Genomic DNA, 11,021 nt, shown 5'->3' with positions numbered 1-11,021 from the left:
TGAAATTTGGTTCTTAACTGACTGAGATAGCAAAAACAAAGCGATCTCAATAAAAAGTGGGACTCACCTTTAGTTAGGATTGCTTTGTTTCACTTTGACCTTGGATATCTCAGAAATTTCAAAACCCATTTTCATCAAATAAATATTGAGTGTGTCTTAGAATATTTCTGTATGTTCTTTAACATTGGATAAGTGGTTTTCAAGTATCTCGCAAAAAAAAAAAAAAGTTAATAGCTGAATCTTCATCTCAACCAATACTATACAATCCCTTCAACTATAATTACTCTCGATGATTATTATGTTCTGCCGGTCGAGCAACTTGGTTGCTGCAGCACGGTCAATTTTAAAGGAATAAATATTCAGCATCACTATACAAATTAAAGGAAACTTTTTGATGTGACACAATTCTTGTTAAACATGACAAAAAGTGACTTTCTCATACTTTGCAGGATAACCAAGTGCAAAGAACATTGAGTTTGTCAATTCATTTGGTAAACTTCTTTTAACGAACAGCAGGAAAACTGAACCTATAAACTCTTGTCAATAATCACATTGTTGGAAGCTTGTAGTCGAGCAATCCGCTGGACATAGCAAAACAACAACAACATCATCAACAACAACAACAACAACAACAACAACAACAACAACAACAAGCTATCAAACAATCAAACCTGAGTGTCAGATGTTTGACTCTCAGCTGAGCACGGAGAACCATGATTATATCCAAAACCTGCAAAGCAGCCTTCTAAATCATCCTAATCTTTGTCACATTCGTATAATTACACCACTGAAACACGCATCCATGCACTGGTGTACACCTTTGTAACAAGAAAAATAGACTACAGCTGTAAACAACTATTGTATGGCGAAACTTGATTAAGATTTTGTAATATTACGTAAATTGCAACACGTACAAAATGCAAGTGCCAAACTCATTTGCAACTCCCCCAAATTCTCGCATGACGTCACGCCCTAAACACTTTGATGTGCGCTACATGGCTTCCAGTACGTCAGAGAATAGGATTTAAACTCTTTTTTTTTTTTTTGTCATCATACAGGTATATACATGAGTGTGAGTCACTTCATGGCTTGGTCTCCATCCAGCTCAGTTAATCCTGACACCATATCAGTCCTTTTAGTCTTATAAGCTTCGTAGCTCCCCTAACATCATGTTCCTCAGCCTTCATCTTGTCTTGCTACAACACGCATTTCCCATAGACACTTGACCGAGTATTATCGGGACTCGTCCTGAACGGGAGACAAAACTTACTTTAGGACACCGTGCTTTTGTTAGTGTTGCACCCAAACATTGGGATTCATAGTCTCCTACCCTCACACATGGTCATGTAGACATGCATCACGCGTCATCGATTGACAACTTTAAAAACCTTCTAAAACCAACCTGCTCTATGAAGGTTTTCTATCATTTTGTTTGCTGTAACGCGTTTTTATGGGGCGATTATTGTTTTAGACGTCTACTGAATGTCTGTAAATAAGTTAAGACTTAATTTCTCTCCTTTCCCCATAGTCATATACAAATTTCCATCATACATCATAACCGCTACGCACAGTTGAGCATATTCATCATAAGTACGGGCAATTGCCCCCTGGACAATTACCCTAGACCCTTCCCCTGACCCTATATAGCCCTAATCCTAATCCTGAACCTAATCCCAGCCCCAACCCAAACTCTAACCCAGATCCTAATCCTAATTCTAATTTTTACTCTAACCCTATCACTAACCAGTATTTAGCCGGGGGTATTATTGTCCGGGGGGGGGGGGGGTAATTGCTCTGATAAGTGCGCCACACAGTTTTGCAATTATCATCACTATGCATAATCTGAGTGATCTGGTCTGAACAGATTAGTCTGAAATGAAAGTTTACAGTCTCATCTTGTCAGGGTCCATAGGGTCTATCTAGGTATAGTCATAATTGGTCACTGTTGTCCCTTTACCAAATTAATAATACTCCAATTTCTTCCAACACTCAGGAAATCTCAGGTAAACACCTTGTCTGTCTTGCCTTGCCGTTTTCCCTTTTTATCTTCCTTTTTTCTGATAAGTTTTACTCATGATGATACATTATCTCGATGGTGTACTTAATCCATCATGTTTAAGTTTCACTCGTTTGCATTTTGTTTGTGACCATGCGTGTGAGAAGGTGCGTGCTTGTATATGTTAGTGTGTAACACTATGATACATTGATTATAAACGATAAGTGTTCGTTAATTGCATTTTTTCGTAACTTGGTATATAGGCCCTATCTGCTTTGTCTTCTTGTATGTTTCACGGCTTTCTCTCCACAATATTAACGTGTTTTTGTTTCAGCATGGATTTCAGTGTTTGTCAGTGTTCTTCTTCCCATAATTCCTCCTGTTTTGACTTTGACAGCATTCGGAAAATTACTGCTCTTAGAAATGAGAAACAATGTAAACATGTCCAAATTTACGAACCAACAGATCCCACCATGCTCAAAAGAAAGTTCATCTTTTTGCTTCGTCCATTTCTCTCCCCCCCCCCCCCCCCTTCTTTGAAACCTTGATGTACACTGGACTGGTATGTATAAACATTCATATGCGAAATTGATCAAAACTGTCGTGGACGTTTACATTTCCCCACGTCGCTATTCTTGGAAAATGAGCACAACACAAATAGAACACACCCCTGCCAACGTCGTTTGTTTGTTTGTTTGTATGTATCTCAAACAATATATCAAATACAATATGAGATGACTTGAAGTATTTTATTTACTCATGCACTTTCGCTGCCATAAATATAGGAAATTTTGTAGGAAACGCTAAATAACAGCAAGCACTGATGTGCAACCACTTTTCGTTCACTCCAAAAGTGCTGTATAAATGTGTTTATAACTTCGGACGGTCTGCATGTGGTAAAGATAAGCCATAAATAAAATCTCAGTTTATATTTGGATGAACTTTGGCGTTCTCTGAGTAAGTCAGATTTGTATTATCGTTAGGATTCATGGTTCGTTCTGCTGAATGCGAAAGTGATCAAAACCCTTGTACATGTCAGTGTCTCCCCCTTGTTGTCCTTCTCGGAAATGTATAAATGATAAAACAAATAGAACATACATTTGGTCATCCTCCTTTGTTATTATCTCAAATAATATGTCAGTCTAACCATTATGTCCATTACCGCTGATATGCAGTATTGAGATTTTTTAGAAAACGTTGCGACAGCAACAATGATTGTCACTGATTTTTGTTCACTGCAAAATTGTGTTTTGTGTTTTATGACCATGAAAGCCGGCATGTGGTATAAATCAGTCATAAAAGAACCGTTTATTTTGGGATGAACTTTGGCGTTCTCTGTGTAAATCAGATAATGTACGTAATTAATATACTGTATATTACGTTTCATGGATTGCTCTATCATACCCACATCTTTGCTCCGAAGCGTTGTCTTACGGAACGTCATAAATCAACTCCGAATATTATTGTCTCTGTTCGTCAATTTCGTAAGAGTACAGTCAAGTAGTTTGAGGACGTATACCTCCTTGGTCAAATATTTTACGAAAATCTGAGGCCCGGATCTGAGGAGTCTGTCAAAATGGCTCGAACTCATTGCACAATTTTCCAAGATGGCGTGTTACGTTTTGTTCTAATTTGCATGGCGTGTTTTGTTTTGTTTTTGTTTTGTTTTGTTTTGTTTTGTTTTAATTTGTATAACGGTATCATAGACTGCAACTTACTAATCTGACATAAATACAAAATGGGAAAGAAAAAATGACAAATTGATTTCAATGTTTGTACGGTTATACTTGAACGTCTGCCATTGTCACTGAAGAATTGAAAATAGGTGAATGAACTGTTAAACCACTCCTATCAGCAAAAGTCTCCAATCAAATGTTTAGCACGTGAATTGTCATATTATCTTTTCTTCCATTTGCATTACTTTTAAAAAGAACAAAATAGAACAAAAAGTGAGAGTGGTCATTATAGGGGCGGTTTGACTGAAAGTGTTCAATGTTGAAATTTGATTGAGATAAAATTGAAAATAGATGAATGACTGTTAAGCCACTCCTATCATCAAAAGTCTCCAATCAAATGTTTAGCACGTGAATTGTTATGTTTTCTTCCTGTTTTAAAAAGAACAAAATAGAACAAAAAGTGAGAGTGGTCAGTATAAGGGGCGGTTTGACTGAAAGTGAAATGTTGAAATTTGACATTATTAATTTGTGTCCCACTTTTTGTGAAAATGTTTGTGTCTTATTTATATACAGTGTTCGTGAGCACACGGTTCAAACACTCATGTATACTTTATACACGTTGCAAAAAAAAAAATCTGTAAATAATGTCATATTTGTATTCATTGCAACATGCCATAACGTCATAGTTTATGGGCTCATAAACGCATCAATGCGTGTATGGTCTTTGTGAGATAGACGTTCCGTAACATGTAGACTGCACATAGTATAACATAAACATTAACTTTCCTTCATTGATCTTATAAGTTGAATTTTCGTGGTGTATGTAGTGCGAATGCTGCAGAAGCGTTCATACTTATTCTATTTTTAACGGACGCATCAGAGGTCGAGTACCCATGATGCCTTGTCAGAATATGTCTGTCCATTATCAGTGTTTGCATGTCAGCTGATTTTATTCATGCCCAATACATATATCTCTTGCAATGCAATCATTATAGTTCAGGGCCCCGTCTTATAAAGACTTGTGATCGATCCAAATCGATCACGCAAGTCTTTATAAGACGGGGCCCTGAGGTCTTTAATTCATCCTCAGTATGGTCAGAGCTTCCCAAATTGGTCTTCTCCATCAGTTAAATGGAAATGGAAGACTTATAAAGTCTACAGGCGACAAACCACGATTAAGTCTGTGGAAAACAGATTGATTTCTTTCTCTTTACACGTGCAATCAAGAGCTCGCCTTGAATGTTTAATATCCTCGTTTGTTTGTCATTCCTTGACTTTCTAGAAAGCCCCATTCTAATTGATATGCTCTTTATTGCGACAATGTTGGAAGAGATGAGATTCAAGAGACATGTGAGTATGCCCATTAACATGTAATATGCCCATTAAATTATATTTACATATTAATTATGTTATAATTATATCTTGCAGTAAAATGTTATGTATACGTAAACTTAATCGCAAGTAATGCTTCCACTTCTCAAGCAATCACTGTATCATAATAATAACTGCCATTTTTATATGAGAACACGACACTTCATTGCATCATGATGAATCTCATTGCCTTTGACAAGATTTGCACTGCGTATGACCTATAGGATTAAACTTCACCTCTCTCTACACATTAGCAACAAAGGAGATATTTTCCCGTTCCCTTCATAAAACAACAAAATAGAAATCACTGGACTTACAGCTAGATAAAGAGTCATATTAATGGTTACGCAGAAAATTGCATAAGCCGGATCAGACATGTCAGAAGATCATTGGCCACGACCGCTGACACTTTCAGACAATTAACTCTTGACTCATTTTTATTTTCGGAACAAAATGATAATTTCACTCGTGGATATTCCTTGCCAAGGTTTAATGTGATCTATAGAATGACGTCTTAAACCAATCAAGTACAGTGACCTTTGACGGCGAAAAGTATACAGTGAACTTTGACGTTGACATCTGACCTTAATTCCGCCACTAGGCTTACATCACTGATTACTTTCATGGAATAATATATATAATTATTATGTAATATATTGTCCATTCATTTCTACCCTTCCAAACAAAATAGGTTATCACAAGACATGCTCACATGAAGTTTTGGCTAACAATGCCATTTTTGACCGAAGTTTAAAAAGATATCATATAACCTTGCTTGAAAGACAGCCTCTGTTTAAAAAACTAGAAATGTCGCTACAGCGACTGGTTATACCCCCGCCAAACAACATTTCATAAGCTTTGGTCAAAACATCATTTCATAAGCTTTGGTCAAAAAACTGAGGAAGTAGTTAAATCCGCAAGATCTTTCCTTGATCTTCTGCCATTAATATGCCGTTACCATGGCAACGTACTTTCGGGTACTGTCGAAAAATGCGTCTTGCACATCTACAACCAAAGGCACACATCTGTACCAAGTTTCATGGAAATTGGGCAAAAACTGAGGAAGTAGTTTGCAACACAAAATTTTCCATCATTTTGGCTCATAATATGTGAGCTGTTACCATGGCAACATACTTTTTGTCACTGTCAAGAAATGTGTCATGCTGACCTATATCCTAAGACAAACATTCAATATGAATTCCATGAGAATTGGAAGAACACTGATGAAGCAGTTTTGCCATGAAGCATTTTGCCCTATATTTTACCAATAACATGCCGTTACCATGGCAACGCACTTTTTGCCACTGCGGAAATATGTGCCTTGCACATTAACATATTCAGATGAACATCTGTACCTAATTTCATAAAAATTGATCAAAAACTGTGGGAGGAGTTCGCGACGCAAGATTTGTACCCATTTTTGCCCATAATATGCCGTTACCATGGCAACGTACTTTTGGGTACTGTCAAAAAATACGTCTTGCACATCTACAACCCAAGGCACACATCTGTGCCAAGTTTTATGGGAATCGGTTGAAAACTGAGGAAGTAGTTCGCGACGCAAGAATTGCAACGGACCGACCGCCCGACCGACCGCCCGACCGCCCGCCCGACCGCCCGACCGCCCGAACGTCCGCTGATTCCTATATACCCCCTTCAAACTTCGTTTGGCGGGTGTATAAAAAGAAAAGAAAAAAAAAGACGCTTTTAGGATATAGGAAGATATGACTGATGAGTGGAAAGGTGAACAAATCAATGAACTTAAAGGGGTACAACACAAAGAAATTGGCTACAGACAATGTGTATTCCGATCGGTTGCTTAAAGACCATATTATACTATGAAAGAAGACAAAATTTAAATGAAATTCATTTTGGATATGAAAGTATACACAACGTTCTAATGCGCCTGAGACTTGTCAAAACTCTTTTTGATATAAACCGTATAGGATATTAGTGATTATTTTGATGACGTAATCACCTTAAGGTATACTCACCGCGGCAAGGTGTGCCACTGCGACGGAGATGCCTATGGCCAGAGGGCCCGAACCTCCGGGACTCTTTCGTCGACTGTCTACAGTGGCGAAGATGACGATAACCAATTGTGCCGTCAGGAAGACTTCCATTAGAAACGCCTGCCAATCAGCCACGTCCGTACCAGGTGTGGTAGCGCCGATGCCACCGGCAACGGCTGCCGGCGTCACGGCCTTGACCATGCCGGCCGCGATGATGGCGCCTACGATCTGGGCTAGCGTGTAGGCCAGACACCGTATGGGCGAGATCTTGTGCATGGCTAGGAAGGCCAACGACACCGCTGGATTAAGGTGCCCACCGCTGATGTGAGCCGTGACGTGCACGAACGTGGCCAGTCCAAGACCAAAGGCCAGCGAGATCTGGACCTGGCTTGGGATGTAGGGCCCGTCCCAAGCCGATATGGACGAGACGCCGATATAGATGAAGAAAAACATCCCGACAAACTCGGCCAGGACGGCCTGCCAGAAGATGACGGAGCGCAGTTCGTCTCCCACCGATATTCTTCCTCCCGCCATGTTCTGTCTAGAAATAGTTGGCTTTTTTAAAAGTTAGATACGGATCTTTCACGTGAAAAGTCCAATCAGAAACCTGGAACAGTTTAGTCGAAAGAAGTGAAGGCCTGGATCGTCATTCTAGAAAATGCAATTTTAGATCTGGTCTATGTTGTTATATACACAGAAACATTTTCCTTATTACCTATGATTATTGTTTCTCCTTTCAACACGCCCACTTTCCACGCATTGAGACAAAAAGTTTTAGTTGCATGGAGAGTGCGAATCTGGTTTTGTACGAAGTTTCTAAACGATGCAAGATTGGCACGCCAGCGGAAATGAGGTGGAAATGTTTCTCCTCCCCACCCACCCCCCCCCCCCCCCTTTAGTCGAGTCCTCTGGCGGATTTTCCCCTATCTTTTTTATATTTCTCTTTTATGTTCTCTATAAACAACGAAAACCACTGCATTCACGCTTATATGGGCTTGGATCAACAAATGCATTCATTTGTTTGTTTTATTCATTCCTGCCTGCTATTGAATTGCAGGTGCAAAACGATAATAGTTTAGGCGTGACGAACGTTGATTTTCTCAATACTTGATTGATATTGAAAAGGGATAAAATTTTCTTTAGTTATACTTATAGGACAAAGATGGAACAGAAATTGTAATGTGATTTTAATAATCTATCATCACCGAAGCAGTAAGGTAGCATCAGTAGCACTTTTCCATTACATAGTTTGTAGAGTATGTATTGAATTTGTGGGAAAAATATGAAATAGATAGCAGAATATTATTAATGTAATCTGATTAATATGATCACTGGGTTCTATAGAATATCATGATCTGATAATAACAAGTTATATAGAGCTAGGTTGTATATACCAACAGTTATAATGGAGGCCTGCTGGCGGCAATGCGGACATTTTCGGACCACGCAGGGACGGGTGGGAAGACGCACCTCCCTGATAGGACCAAACCCGGTATGTGAAGTATATTTTGTCCTCTCCCCCCCCCCCCCCAATACAAACACACAGGTCTCTCTGAGAATAGTCATCTCTAGTGCAGTTATCAGGATTGCTTAGAGGTATCCAGGAGAGGTTTGATAGAGAATCAATCCACATTTCATACATTTATTAGTGAGTAAAGATTACATGGTATAGATCTAGACCTCCTCTTCCCAGCAGAGTTTAAATCGGGCATGGTGAATGCATACAATCAATATTATACGTTGATGGAAAATTATTGTATATTAGTCATATGATCATAATTGAGTACAGGACATCACAAAGGAAACTTTCATTCAATTCAAAGTATCAACATCAGATCACTTTATAACGTGATTACAAGTAACATGCAAGTAAGAAAAAAAAAAGACAAAACATTAAATTGCATTTATTTCAATGTATGAAGTAGACCTGAAAAGTGAAATAGTGACTTCAAATTTGAAATGCTATAATAGTTGTTTTTTTTTAATAGCTTTATGCGTGTCTCGACAGATAATGAATTTCAGATCTTGCATGAGTTGCATTGGAATCTGAAACTGTATAAGCTAGTCAAAATTAATCTAATTCGACGGTACTGCCAAATGTGTGGACTTTTGCAAACAATCGGATGTTAAATAAAGTAATGAGCATTATAACGAGCGTACTATGTAACTTACTCGTCGCACGGAGGTTACCAGATGTTGCGTTATTCGGAAACTCTGCTTTGTTCAAAATCCTGAAATCACTCGTGGAAAAATAAGAGTCAGTGCAAAACACTTATGACGTTCTTGTCAGGAATAAAGACTGAAACTGGCAATTCATGATCAGGCTGGAGTAAGTGCGCCTAAAAACAATTGCTTGTTGGCCAGCGAGGAGTACAACTACGTTAGTTATAGGCCTGTACATTGCCACTGCTACGTAATCTACGGATATCTTACACCTGCTACAAACCTTGGAAGAGGTATGGTAAGGGCATCATTGATCCATAACCACTTTAGCAGACGATATGGGGTTCTTCAACCGCTGCGTACCGTCCTATCAGCGAGATGGAAACGCCCCCTTTGCCGGAATGCTCTGCACTGAGAAGTTCAAAGGACAGGTGGAGGGCAAGCGATAACATTAACTCCGCATGAAATTATCTGGTTACAGACATGGGGATGTCCGAGTCCTTTATATTTCTACCTGCGCGTATTTTGACCAGATTGACAGCCAAATGTACAAAATGAGAGTTCTTTGGAATAACAAAGGTCTAACTTTAACGTGCACGATCTCAATATCGGCAGCATCAATCACTGCGATGATGTAGCCTACACTAGACTCGATCGATCGTCTAGCGATTGCGACGGCGGGCCGGCCTCGAGCACGGAGACTACCGGGTACAGATCCAGATACCCAAACATGTATTAGCAATGTGTTATCGAGGCTGGCATACCATGTCGGTCATGTGCAAAGAGTATAGAAGCTAGCTTTCTATACTCTTTGGTCATGTGTTTGTGGCAATTGGTTTGTGGTACTGTGCGCGTTGGTTCGCGTACACGCGTTGAACGCGCAATGCTCAAAGAATCCCGCCGTCAAGCAAAGCGAGGCCGAATTATCCCCGAGTCCGAGTCTAGCCTGGGGAAATTACAGAATACCGGTTTTGCGTCATATAAATTAGCATATTGGTGCGTATAAGAGCATATAATTATACGCGTATAATTATTTGATATAATTCGCCAATTATGTTAAATGTATATTATCTACTGTGCTTTGCTGTTGATTTGTAAATAATGTAAAAATAGTAGTTATAAATTGTATTTTTCTTCGTTTTCGTGTTATTACTCTGTGCCATGATTAATTTCCCCAATACTCTATATTTGAGTGACATGGGGAAAAAAAAAACATTTGTCATTTTCATTGTCATTGTCATTGTCATTGCCCCCCCCCCCCCAGTTAAAGGGAACTCCCCGCAAAACTATGCTTATATATACTAAGTAGTCACTTTGTTTCACACGTGATATCCATGCCTCATAGGCCTACAAAAATGCGATATTTCTAAGGAGCCACGAGGAGAAAAGAGATTTGATTGCGTTAAATTTTGCAGTTATGTTTCGTTAGTCCGACAGTTAAATCATATTCCGAATTATAATCCACAAAGGTTTATTTACAATATTTACAATATTGGAATATTGGAATATTGGAATTATTTAGGCTATTCTCTTCAACAAACCACAAGCCTCAAAACATTCAAATACAAATTAAAACTAAGTCTTCTGAGTAAATATGTTACGATGTTTCAAGCCTTTATAATCCTATACCAGATATCTGGACACTTTTACAATGTAAGGTAATCTTATATCAACTTTTACATGGTATAATTCATGTGGAAATCCTATTCATTTTAATTCCACTGTTTATTTTTTCTCTTTCTTTCTTTCTTTTTCTTCCCCCCTCTCCCCCTTCGGTTCTCACTTTATTTCCTCTATCTAACT

The 11,021-nt window shown here is 38.8% G+C and overlaps 1 pseudogene; it reads right to left on the bottom strand.

The window, feature by feature from the left end:
- Positions 1-7,022: 7,022 nt before the first annotated feature.
- Positions 7,023-7,589, bottom strand: LOC140233219 (aquaporin-4 pseudogene; annotated as a pseudogene).
- Positions 7,590-11,021: the final 3,432 nt, after the last annotated feature.

This window comes from Diadema setosum, chromosome 9 (genome assembly GCF_964275005.1).
Source record: "Diadema setosum chromosome 9, eeDiaSeto1, whole genome shotgun sequence".
NCBI lineage: Eukaryota > Metazoa > Echinodermata > Echinoidea > Diadematoida > Diadematidae > Diadema > Diadema setosum.
This window is presented reverse-complemented; position numbering and strand designations above follow the sequence as displayed.